The sequence below is a fragment of the Apium graveolens genome, chromosome 11 (genome assembly GCF_009905375.1).
Source record: "Apium graveolens cultivar Ventura chromosome 11, ASM990537v1, whole genome shotgun sequence".
Classification (NCBI taxonomy): Eukaryota; Viridiplantae; Streptophyta; class Magnoliopsida; order Apiales; family Apiaceae; genus Apium; species Apium graveolens.
Window position 1 is genome coordinate 87,060,360 of NC_133657.1, and position 13,641 is coordinate 87,074,000.

General features: G+C 36.7%; 1 non-coding gene across 1 annotated transcript; it reads left to right on the forward strand.

Annotated features, from left to right (window-relative positions):
• Nucleotides 1-3,183: 3,183 nt before the first annotated feature.
• Nucleotides 3,184-3,290, forward strand: LOC141699085 (small nucleolar RNA R71). The gene has a single exon (XR_012565572.1). It is a non-coding gene; the product is annotated as a small nucleolar RNA R71 (small nucleolar RNA).
• The last annotated feature ends 10,351 nt before the right edge of the window (nucleotides 3,291-13,641 follow it).

Below are 13,641 nucleotides of genomic sequence, written 5' to 3' on the forward strand. Positions count from 1 at the left end.
ATAGAACGATCAACCAATTGTAGAGACATGTAGGTGGGTTTTGGATCAGGGAAATCCAACTTTTTAACGATCGACAATGGCATCAGATTGATGCTTGCTCCCAAATCACAAAGGCACTTGTCAAACGACAACTTGCCAATGGTGCAAGGAATGGTGAAGTAACCCGGATCTTTAAGCTTTGGAGGTAACTTTTGCTGCAGCACAGCGCTGCATTCTTCCGTTAGAGCAACGGTCTCAAGGTCATCCAGTTTCACCTTCCTTGAAAGAATACTTTAGTTTGTATTTTATTTTTTAATGTAAATTTATCACGTAACTTAAACTTGAATTTATTAATATTCTGAATTTATTTTTTTTGTAAATAATTAATTAATATAAAATAAGTGGTTGAACCGCAAACCGATCCGCATTAACCGCAAATTCGTCACGGCAATTTACGCGGTTAACCGTAACCGCAACTGCGGTTGCGGATGACAATGACAATTTTCTAAACCGCTCTTTGCCATTTGGTTCGACTTTTACCCCAAAACCGATCTGATCCGAACCGCGTACACCCCTAATTTAAATCTTCATTTACGTTTCCTAAAGTTTTTTAAAATAAGAAATATATCACTGTCCTAAATTTATTTTACAAAATTTAGATATTACATGACATTTTTTAGACTTAGTTGCACGAAATTGGCATAAGTTATAATTGTTTTGCATAAAAATGGCCAATATATAATAATAGACACCCGTATAACTCATGTATAATTTTTTTGCCACCCGGTTGCATTCTGTTAGTTATTTTTAACGGACGTTAGGATTTTTTTTAATTAAAGATGTAATTACATGAAAATGGTCTGAATTATAATTTTTTTGCACAAAAATAATCTATCATTCTAATAGATTATTTTTGTAATTGCATTCTGATAGATTATTTTTGTGCAAAAAAATTATAATTCAGACCATTTTCGTGTAATTACATCTTTAATTAAAAAAAATCCTAACGTCCGTTAAAAATAACTAACAGAATGCAACCGGGTGGCAAAAAAATTATACATGAGTTATACGGGTGTCTATTATTATATATTGGCCATTTTTATGCAAAACAATTATAACTTATGCCAATTTCGTGCAACTAAGTCTAAAAAATGTCATGTAATATCTAAATTTTGTAAAATAAATTTAGGACAGTGATATATTTCTTATTTTAAAAAACTTTAGGAAACGTAAATGAAGATTTAAATTAGGGGTGTACGCGGTTCGGATCAGATCGGTTTTGGGGTAAAAGTCGAACCAAATGGCAAAGAGCGGTTTAGAAAATTGTCATTGTCATCCGCAACCGCAGTTGCGGTTGCGGTTAACCGCGTAAATTGCCGTGACGAATTTGCGGTTAATACGGATCGGTTTGCGGTTCAACCACTTATTTTATATTAATTAATTATTTGCAAAAAAAATAAATTCGGAATATTAATAAATTCAAGTTTAAGTTACGTGATAAATTTACATTAAAAAATAAAATACAAACTAAAGTATTCTTTCAAGGAAGGTGAAAGTGGATGACCTTACTATGCGGGTGCAGGATCAAGATGTGACCTTCAATGTATTCAAAGCAATGAAATTCCCTACAGAAGATGAGGAGTGCTTAAAAGTGGATATGATTGATTCTGCGGTTACTTCAGAACTCGATCATATGCTAATGTCTGATGCATTAGAAAAGGCTTTAGTGGGGGATTTTGACAGTGATGATGAAGATGGAAACGAGCAATTACAATATCTGAATGTTTCTCCCTGGAGGCGAAAGCTGGACATGCCGTTTGAATCTCTTGGTACTTATGACCTCAAGAATGCTGAAGGAAAGCTCAAACCATCAATTGAGGAAGCACCTACCTTGGAGCTCAAGCCATTACCTGAACACTTGAGGTATGCTTTTTTAGGTGATGCATCTACTTTACCTGTTATTATTGCATCTGACCTTTCAGGTAGTGAGGAAGACAAGCTCTTAAGGATTTTGAGAGAATTCAAATCAGCTATTGGATGGACCATAGCAGACATCAAAGTGATCAGCCCTTCATATTGTATGCATAAGATTCTGCCAGAGGAGGGTAGTAAGCCAAATGTTGAGCAGCGGCGCAGACTTAATCCTATCATGAAGGAGGTGGTGAAGAAAGAAATTCTGATATGGCTGGATGCAGGCATCATTTATCCTATTTCTGACAGTTCTTGGGTGAGCCCCGTACAATGTGTGCCTAAGAAAGGAGGTATCACTGTGGTAGCAAATGAGAAGAATGAGCTCATCCCCACTCGAACAGTTACATGATGGAGAGTATGCATAGATTACCGAAAGTTGAACAAGGCCACGAGGAAGGATCACTTCCCCCTTCCAATTATTGATCAGATGCTTGACAGGTTGGCTGGTCATGAGTATTATTGTCTTCTGGATGGTTATTCAGGGTATAATCAGATCTATATTGCACCGGAGGATCAAGAAAAGACTACCTTCACTTGTCCATTTGGCACGTTTGCTTTTCGCAGAGTTTCGTTTGGGTTATGTGGCGCACCGACCACTTTTCAGAGATGTATGATGGCTATATTTTCTGACATGATCGGAAATAATGTTGAGGTGTTCATGGACGACTTCTTCATCTTTGGACATTCGTATGATGAATGTTTGAATAATCTTCGTGCCGTGCTCAAAAGGTGTGTGGAAACTAATTTGATGCTCAATTGGGAGAAATGTCATTTTATGGTGCATGAAGGCATTATTTTTGGGCATAAGGTCTCTAGCAAGGGTCTGGAGGTGGATAAAGCCAAGGTGGGAGTCATTGAAAATCTTCCACCACATACTGAACAGATTCGTTGACAAGAGAACACTGATCCGTAGCAGGAGAACCTGCACAAAGCTCACAAACCATAGCTATTTGATTAACTCCATATATAGCTAGAGAATCAACCTTGATCGACAGCGCCTGGAGCTGCGCTGCAATAGCGGTGGCTGCATCGACTTCCAGAATACCTACTACCTTCCCAGGCATCATCCTCTGAGTTGGGTTTTGATGCTCATTTGCAGCCATAGTCTCGATAAGATTATAAGCCTCAGTATAGCTTTTGGCCCACAAGGCACCTCCAGCTGCTGCATCTAGCATGGGCCGAGATTGGGCCCCCAAACCATTATAGAAACCAGTGATCACCATCCAATCGGGCATTCCATGATGTGGACACTTTCTCAACATTTCCTTGTAGCGTTCCCAAGCTTCGCACATAGATTCCGTAGGTTGCTGCGCAAACTGAGTAAGAGCACTCTGCATAGTAGCAGTCTTTGCCATCGGATAAAACTTCACCAGAAACTTTTGCGCAAGATCTTGCCAAGTAGTGATGGACCTAGCTGGTTCAGAATGTAACCAGTCCTTAGCTTTGTCCCTCAGTGAGAATGGGAAAAGCCTAAGCTTGATAGCCTCATCAGTCACGCCATTATACTTGAAAGTGCTGCAGATCTCGAAAAAATTCCTTATGTGCATGTTGGTGTCTTCAGTTGCAGCTCCTCCAAAAGAAACAGAATTCTGCACCATCTGAATAGTGCCCGACTTGATTTCAAAGGTGTTAGCTTGAATAGCCGGATGAAGAATGCTTGACTGAATATCATCAATTTTGGGCCGAGAAAAGTCCATAAGAGCTGGATCAGCCTGAACAATACGATCACCCATGTTTACTGGTTCTTTCTGCTCAGTTCCCGAATCCGAATCTTCAAAATCTATCTTCTCCGGAATATCAAGAACTTCGTCTGTCTCCTAAGCTGTATCTAAAGTCCTCTTGCGAGTACGAGAACGAGTTTGCATAAACGCTCACTTAAGTACCTGAAACACAACCAGAAATAATAAGTAACAACTACATCCTAATCACTGAGTCCTAATGACCAATGATGGTAAGTACATAAACTAAACAAATACGCCGAGTCCCCGGCAGCGGCGCCAAAAACTTGTTAGGGCGAAAACACGCGCTAATATTCACGCAAGTATACGCGTTCGCAAGTAATATAGAATACTTTCTAGTTCGTTCCCACAGAGACTCAGACTAATTATTGTTTAATTAAACTCACGCACCAACGTATGATTTGAAAGGAATATGTCCTAAGTCCAATCAGGTATTAGGATTTAGGAATAACTCTTTATGTAATCTGTTTTGATTTTATTGATATTAATAAAGACTTGTTTCGTTTTTATTACGGGCTTTATCTATTTAAGTGTTTAAATAAGATATACCATAGTTTAGAGTAAAGCTTTTTATGGATTATGATGAGATCATAATAGTGAGACCTAAAAAGATGATAACTCTAAACTTAAATAGTTCCTGGTCATAGGATTACTAACCGGTAATTAATAATCCGCAAAGATCGGTACATACTATGCTTGCTTCATTATGAAGGATGTCTGTTCTCATAGACATTTGTGTGGTGACATTATAGCTAGTATGTAGGTGCTTATTATAGAATAAGTTCACTAAACATGACTCGCCTAGCTGAACAACTGATGGAGTTCACTCACGTGTCAGCAGTTGTTCGCTTAGTGATAGTTGTACAAGTATCCTTAGACATGAGGTCATCATAGTCATCTTGTGTACACTGAACTATGCTTTGGTTTAGTCCTTAGTCTCCAGGGACAATTATTAGGGCTCTTCTGGGTATAGGAATTTGTACACGAAGATATTGTATGATCAATAAAGGATCTACCCCTTCCAGTGAAGGAAGCAAATGTTCAAGGCTGATCCACTTATGCTAGTTCAGGAATCTCTGGCCAGAGTAAATGAAATTAGAAATGAGTTTCTAATTTGCATAGAACTACGCATAGTAAATGGTAAGCAAAGTGATTGAATTAGATAGGCTTGACACGAGATACATGCCTTGTATTTAATCGGGACATTGTAGGGTAGAAGGAGTTTATTGTACGGTAACTATTCACTGACAGGTTCTTGGTATTCTAAGCAGTGAATTCATATTATCCGGATAATCGCGATATGTTGAGAAGCATCACTCACGATGTAGAATAAATGTGATTAATTAATTAATCATATTTAATAAATTAGAGAATTTATATAAATAATGATAAAATAGTTTTATTATTATTTATTTCTACTACCGGCTTAATATTGAACCTACAGGGTCACACCATAAAAAGAGAATGATTTATTGGTGGAGGAATTAATTAATAATGGCTAATAATTATTTATTTGTGAAATAAATAATTAATTGGAAAAATTAATAATTGATTAAATGAGATTTAATTGATTATAAATTAATTAAGAAAAGTTCTTAATATTATTAATTAAGGATTTAATTTTTAGAAATTAAATCAAGAGAGAGAATTATTTCTAAAGTGTTTAGAAAAAGGATTAATAATTAAAAGGTGTTTTAATTATTAATGAGAATAATAAATGGGATAATAATAATATTATTTATGGGAAAATTTCAGCTGAAAATTTTGCCTATAAATACACTATTATAGACCCTATTTTATTCTTACCCCAGAAACCCAAAAGTTTCAGAAAACCAAATTCTCTCCACCTCCTCCTCCTCCTAAAAGTCGTTTTCTTGGTGGATACCGGTGGAGTGCTTCACACTTGAGGAGCAACTGCTAAGGATCTCTGATCATTGTCTCCGAATTTATTTTAAAAGGTTAGATTCGATCCCTCGAATTTTTATTCACGATTTATATGCTTTTATTTGGATTTTGTGTATGTAAAAGTGTTTTTCCATGCCCCGCTGCATTTAAAAATCCAACAATGGTATAAGAGCATAGGTTGTATGCATATAGATCTGTGGTAAAAATTTCAGAATTTTATGTGCTTGTATGAATGAATTATGATTTTTACAAGTTATATCATGGATTAATTTTGTCTGATGAGAAATCGTTTCTCAGAATAATTTTGAGTGTTGATCTGGGTTCTACAAGTGTTGTAGATCGTCTGGGTATTTTTTCCATAATTTTAGGAGGTATAGATTTTTTATTATAAATTTTTGAAGTTCTTAAATTTAAATTCGTAATTAATTAATCATATATATATATATATATGAATTGTATGTATATATATATTGCATCTGCAAATATTCTGCATCCCTGTTGTTTTCTGTATTTGCTGTTGCACGGATTTAAAAGAGAAGCACAGAGAAAAAGGTACAGGCGCACGGAATTCGAAGCAGACTGAAGGACCGCGCGACTGGCGCGCGCGCGTGGGGCACACGCGCTCGTGTGTCACGCGCGGCGCGTGTCAGCCACACGCTGGTCAAAGGTCAGGCGGATGCTGACGTCATGCTGACGTCATCAGATGACGTCATGCTGACGTCAGCACAGAGGTTCGGGCGCGTGGAGCGCGTGGGGCGCGTGAAGCGCGTGGTTGATTGTCAGACACGCGCCTGACAGCGCGTGTGCGCGTGTCGGCGTGTGGGGAAGCTTGTTTCGGCGCGTGAGGGCGCGTGGAGGCTCAAAATTGGGCGATTTTGGTGCCGTTGGATTCGTCTTTTCGAGACGCTTCTAATGGTATATTATATGATATTTTATGAAATTGTTTTGAACTGTTTATAGCTAATAGAAGTGTTTTTAAGCTGTTTTTTAACTGTTTAAATTGCTTTTAAATGCTTCATGTGATACATAGAGATGTATATTGCTTAGATTAATGTGCTAGATGATATAACATGCCTACCTTGATGTTTATTCATGTTGATATATGTGATATATGCTTAGTTTATCATGCGATGATAGATTTAGGTGAACTTAAATAAACATAAGGCGTTTGTTAGATAACCTAGTATAGTGAAATTGTTTCATAACCTTAATAATAATATTATGAATACAATCATGAGATTCTTGTGTTTATGAAACACGTAATTGAATATGAATTTTCGATATGAGAGAAAGGATGATTCTGTCAACAACAGATTTCTATCTGTAAGAAAGGGTTATTAAGTGACGCCTCTTGACAATGCTCCACCCGATCTGGGAATCGTCTGATTATTGATTATTGATTTGAAATATTTAATTTAAAAGGAAGAATCTCTTTATAATATGATTATGATTGTAACGTAATATAATCCCTCTAAAATTAAATAATATCAAGTAGTAATTGGCCAATGATACAACGGGCTTGTGTCGGTCATAGCCTTCCAACATGATAGAAAAGTAGTTCTTATTTTTGAATCATTGTCGGTTCGTGCTACAGCCGAGGGCTTTGATTTCGAAATAAGAAATACTTGTCTATTACATAGAGATGTGTACATTGAATAAGAATCTAAAGGTCGGTACGTGCTACAGCCGTGGGCCTTTGGGGACTAATTCAATTGTACGGAATGTTGGGTTAGACTTGACTTAGAATATTGAGTTTGTCGTGCTACAGCCGAGACTCAATTATTCAAGAGGCTAAAGTTTGATTAGGGAATAACATGAGATGTAATTGACAAGAGTTGTCTGCCTATTGAACATTGCATGGCGGTTCGTGCTACAGTCGGGGTTGTGTAATGGAATGTAGGATCCCTATTCCCACTAGCATTATGAATGCTTAATTTTTCACGTAGGGGGTTGAATAAATTAGGAAAATTAGTGGGAGCCACTTATGAATAAAGACCCGATTCATATAGTGTTTTTTGAAATGAAATCGAATATTTGCTAAGTGTTGTTATGTGTTTATCATTTACAGATTTACTTTGTACGTTATGTCTTCTACACTATCACTCATGAGCATACTGGATGCTCACAAATTGACTGGTCCTAATTATGCTGACTGGCTTCGAAACTTGAGAATTGTTCTCAGGATTGAGAAGCTGGAATACGTGATTGACTCACCTAAGCCTACTGAACCTGCTAGTGATGCACATAATGATGAACACGTTGTGTATCGTAAGTGGACAGATGATGCGAATGTTGCTCAATGCATCATGCTAGCTTCCATGAACATTGAGCTACAGAAGCAACATGAGCATATGGATGCTTACACTATCCTCATGCATCTACAAGAGTTGTATGATGTGGCAGGGAGGACAACTCGATATGAGATATCAAAGGAGCTGTTCGAGTGTAGGATGTCTGAGGGATCATGTGTGAATGACCATGTACTTAAGATGATCAATTTGATTGAACGTCTTGGACAACTTGGTTTTGCTATGGATGGGGAGCTGAGCCAAGACTTGGTCTTGCAATCGCTTCCGAGTTCGTTCTCGCAGTTTGTTGTGAACTTTCACATGAATAAGTTGGATGTCAGCCTGCCTGAACTCCACAACATGTTGAAGACTGCGGAATCAAATTTTTCCCCTAAGAAGAGTTCTGTTCTTCTAATTGGCGAAGGTTCCAATCCTAAGAAAAGGAAGAGGAACTCTTCCAAGAAGAAGAAAGTGGGTGAAAAAACGCCGGTTCCACCAAAAGCTGAAGACCCCGAGAGCAAAGTTGTTTGCTTTCACTGTAACAAGGTGGGGCACTGGAAGAGGAACTGCAAGGTTTACCTTGCAGAATTGAAGAAAAAGGGTAGTGAGACTACCGCTTCTAATTCAGGTATGTTCATGATAGAAGTGAATATGTCATTTCTACTTGGGTATTAGATACCGCCTGTGGTTCTCATATCTGCAATTGTTGCAGGGACCAAGGAGAAGTAGGACTCTTGAGAAAGAGGAGCTGATTCTACTGATGGGAAATGGAGCAAGAGTTGCTGCTGAAGATATAGAATCATTTCATTTACATAGGCCTACGGGCAAGACTATTGTTTGAAATAATTGTTATTTTGTTCCCTCGATTGTGAGGAATATTATTCCCAAGTTAGACTTGGCTGGATTTTTATTTATTATTGAGAATAATGAATGATTTATTCTTAGAGATAATATTCTTTATGGACGTGGTGCTTTAAATAATGGTCTGTATGTATGTGACATAATTTATTTCAGATTGAACAAACTAGTAAAAGAAAAGGGATGATGAAAATCTCACTTTATAGTGGCATTGCAGTCTCTATTTAGTAGACATGGAGAGAGGACTGCAAATTTGCTAGGAATGGTACACACAGATGTATGTGCACCAATGTCTAAGCAAGCCATAGGTGGATTTTCATACTTCATTACTCTCATAGATAATAGATCTAGATTCGGATATGTGTTTGATGAAACACAAGTCTGAGGCCTTTGAAAAGTTCAAAGAATATAAGTATGAAGTGGAGAAATAACCAAACATAGTATCATAACTCTTCGATCAGATCGAGGTGGTGAATACTTTGATGGAGTGTTTATAGATTATCTCAAAGTAAATGGTATAGTCTCCCAGTGGACTCCTACAGATTGATATCTGAAAAGAGAAATCGAACTCTGTTAGACATAGTTCGGTCCATGATGAGCTATGCAAATCTTCCAGTATTCCTATGAGGTTACGCATTGGAAACCTCAGCATATTTACTGAATAAGGTGCCTTCCAAATCTGTTCCTCAAACTTTATATGAGATACGGAAAGAAAGGAAACCGAGTCTTAAACACGTTAAGATTTGGGGATGTCCAGCTTATGTCAAGTAAGTTGACCCAGATAAGCTGGAATCTCGATCCGTAAAATGTAGTTTTGTGGGATATCCTAAAGAGATTTTAGGGTATTACTTTTACACCGATCATCGGGTGTTTGTCTCCAGACATGCTACCTTCATGGAAAAGAAGTTTATCCTTGAAGGAAACAGTGGGAGCAAAATTGAACTTGATGAAGTTCAAGAAGCACAAACTACTACGGTTCAAGTGGAAACACCTGTTCTGACTGAACAACCTTTTGTGGAACAGCCCATTCATAGGTCAGGGAGAGTGTCTCGCCAACCTGAGAGGTAATATGGCCTTGTCATTGAGAATGACAATGAGTCCTCGATCATTGATGTTGACGACCCTGTGACCTATAATGAGGCTAGGAGTAGTGTTGACTCAGAGAAATGGCATAGTGCCATGAAATCCAGAATGGAATCTATGTATACGGTATACAAAAGATAGATTATAGCAAATGGCCATGTGGAGACCTATAAGGCCAGGCTTGTGGCAAAAGAATTCAAACAAAGCCAATGGATTGACTTTGATGAAACCTTTTTCCTGTAGCCCTGTTAAAATCAGTTCGGATTTTGCTTGCGATTAATGTGGTTTAAAGCAAGCTTCTCGAAAGATGGAACATCCGTTTTGATGAGACAATCAAAGAGTTTGATTTTATCAAAAACGTGGATGAACCATGCGTCTACAAAAGGGTTAGTGGGAGCGCGGTAACATTTCTTGTATTGTATTGAATTAGAGTTGACACACATAACAACATAGCAGACCCACTCACAAAGCTACTTTTTGAAAGTCACTTTGATCGTCATAAAGATGAGATGGGTATTAGATACCAGAGTGATTGGCTTTAGTACAAGTGGGAGATTGAAAGGAATATGTCCTAAGTCCAATCAGGTATTAGGATTTAGGAATAACTCTTTATGTAATCTGTTTTGATTTCATTGATATTAATAAAGACTTGTTTCGTTTTTATTACGGGCTTTATCTATTTAAGTGTTTAAATAAGATATACCATAGTTTAGAGTAAAGCTTTTTATGGATTATGATGAGATCATAATAGTGAGACCTAAAAAGATGATAACTCTAAACTTAAATAGTTCCTGGTCATAGGATTACTAACTGGTAATTAATAATCCGCAAAGATCGGTACATACTATGCTTGCTTCATTATGAAGGATGTCTGTTCTCATAGACATTTGTATGGTGACACTATAGCTAGTATGTAGGTGCTTATTATAGAATAAGTTCACTGAACATGACTCGCCTAGCTGAACAACTGATGGAGTTCACTCACGTGTCAGCAGTTGTTTGCTTAGTGATAGTTGTACAAGTATCCTTAGACTTGAGGTCATCATAGTCATCTTGTGTACACTGAACTATGCTTTGGTTTAGTCCTTAGTCTCCAGGGACAATTATTAGGGCTCTTCTGGGTATAGGAATTTGTACACGAAGATAGTGTATGATCAATAAAGGATCTACCCCTTCCAGTGAAGGAAGCGAATGTTCAAGGCTGATCCACTTATGCTAGTTCAGGAATCTCTGGCCAGAGTAAATGAAATTAGAAATGAGTTTCTAATTTGCATAGAACTACGCATAGTAAATGGTAAGCAAAGTGATTGAATTAGATAGGCTTGACACGAGATCCATGCCTTGTATTTAATCGGGACATTGTAGGGTAGAAGGAGTTTATTGTACGGTAACTATTCACTGACAGGTTCTTGGTATTCTAAGCAGTGAATTCATATTATCCGGATAGTCGCGATATGTTGAGAAGCATCACTCACGATGTAGAATAAATGTGATTAATTAATTAATTAATCATATTTAATAAATTAGAGAATTTATATAAATAATGATAAAATAGTTTTATTATTATTTATTTCTACTACCGGCTTAATATTGAATCTATAGGGTCACACCATAAAAAGAGAATGATTTATTGGTGGAGGAATTAATTAATAATGGCTAATAATTATTTATTTGTGAAATAAATAATTAATTGGCAAAATTAATAATTGATTAAATGAGATTTAATTGATTATAAATTAATTAAGAAAAGTTCTTAATATTATTAATTAAGGATTTAATTTTTGGAAATTAAATCAAGAGAGAGAATTATTTCTAAAGTGTTTAGAAAAAGGATTAATAATTAAAAGGTGTTTTAATTATTAATGAGAATAATAAATGGGATAATAATAATATTATTTATGGGAAAATTTCAGCTGAAAATTTTGCCTATAAATACACTATTATAGACCCTATTTTATTCTTACCCCAGAAACCCAAAAGTTTCAGAAAACCAAATTCTCTCCACCTCCTCCTCCTCCTAAAAGTCATTTTCTTGGTGGATACCGGTGGAGTGCTTCACACTTGAGGAGCAACTGCTAAGGATCTCTGATCGTTGTCTCCGAATTTATTTTAAAAGGTTAGATTCGATCCCTCGAATTTTTATTCACGATTTATATGCTTTTATTTGGATTTTGTGTGTGTAAAAGTGTTTTTCCACGCCCCGCTGCGTTTAAAAATCCAACATGATTACTTCTCAATGTTAAGACACTAACACTTAGAATTGTTGACTAAATATTAACTATAATTAATTACTTAATTAATCACTTAATTAACACTTCGAATTAACAATATTAAAACACTCATGAAATCACAACTTCATTATTACTTCCTTCAATAGTTATTGTTATTACCTTTAGCATGTGACAATTATGATATTAATCGAATAACACGAAACTAATAAAAGCCAACTTTCATTGTACTCATACCATTCTACCAAGCATCCACAATTAAGATAGAAGTTGAATAGGCATCAATTATGTTGAGTTCCTATATGTCTACAGAAATTGACAACACAACGAATTAAGCACAAGTTATTCCTTTTGATTACACAGGGCGAATAAAACTGTTAGAGTTACCCACTAATCATGCACATCATACATGAACCTATGCTAGCATGGCAAGTTCTAAATCTCAAGATCCACCGTCGCTTCACAAGAGATTAACACCCTATCTTATATGTTCGCGACGCACATAAGACGAATACACACAACCAATATTAGATATCATACAATCATCACACACTAAAGTATTAAACAATTAACTAAAGAATTCCATAGTAAATCCGTTGTGACCCCATGATCACGATTAGCCCATAATAGCACTTATCGTCATCATGGGTTCATATGAAATCATGATAAACAAACACAAGAAAATAATAACTAAACTAATTATATTAAATCGGAGTACGTCACAAGAGTAATTAAGTTTAAAGTAACAAAACTAGCATCCAACGTTACAACGAAATAAGAATCACAAGAAAGTATGCTTCCTCTTCGTTGCTGTGTGCTAAAACGGTCTTCTTCCTTATCTCCTTCGCTCCTTGCTTAATACCACGATCCTCTTTCGTGAAAATATCTCCAAATCTACTTATATAATAGTCCCATAAAACTCAGATTACATAGAAGTTGGAAGCCAAACAAAAGTAGAAGTCTAAAATATTTTATCTTTTTTCCCGACCCTGCGCGGCCCCTCAGCATAGCTGAGCGGGCGCTCAGCTTTCTGCGCGGCCGCTCAGCATAGCTGAGCGGGCGCTCAGGACCCTACTAGAAAAATCCTGAGTTTGCTCCGTTTCTTCGCCGTAATCTGCCCCTTTCTTTCCTCTCATAATGGTGAACACATGCCAAGGCTTATTCTTGATGATTACTCCTCCGAAATGCAACTAATACCCTGAAATGCATAAACACTAGAAAAACGCATCAAATACATAAAATACTTGATTTCAAGGCACCAATTTAAGCCATTTTAAGATGTTCTAAGTGGTATAAAATGCCACTTATCAACCACCTCAAACCTTTAAGCCTAAATTCCTATACAAACAAACCGCTAACACCTTTCTAAAAATATCAATCACCACAAGCCAAACATCTCTCAAGAAAATCACAAACCTACCTTTTGTCAAGCCATCACATAAAACTCATTTCACGTCTATTGGGAGAAAACCTAAGAAGGCTAAGCCTACTGAAAAAGTCGAAGTCACTAAAAGGGCCATCTAGAACTATTTCAAGCAAAGTGACTTTCTACCTTTAAATTGGTGCATCTCCGATGAAGATTATTTCCAA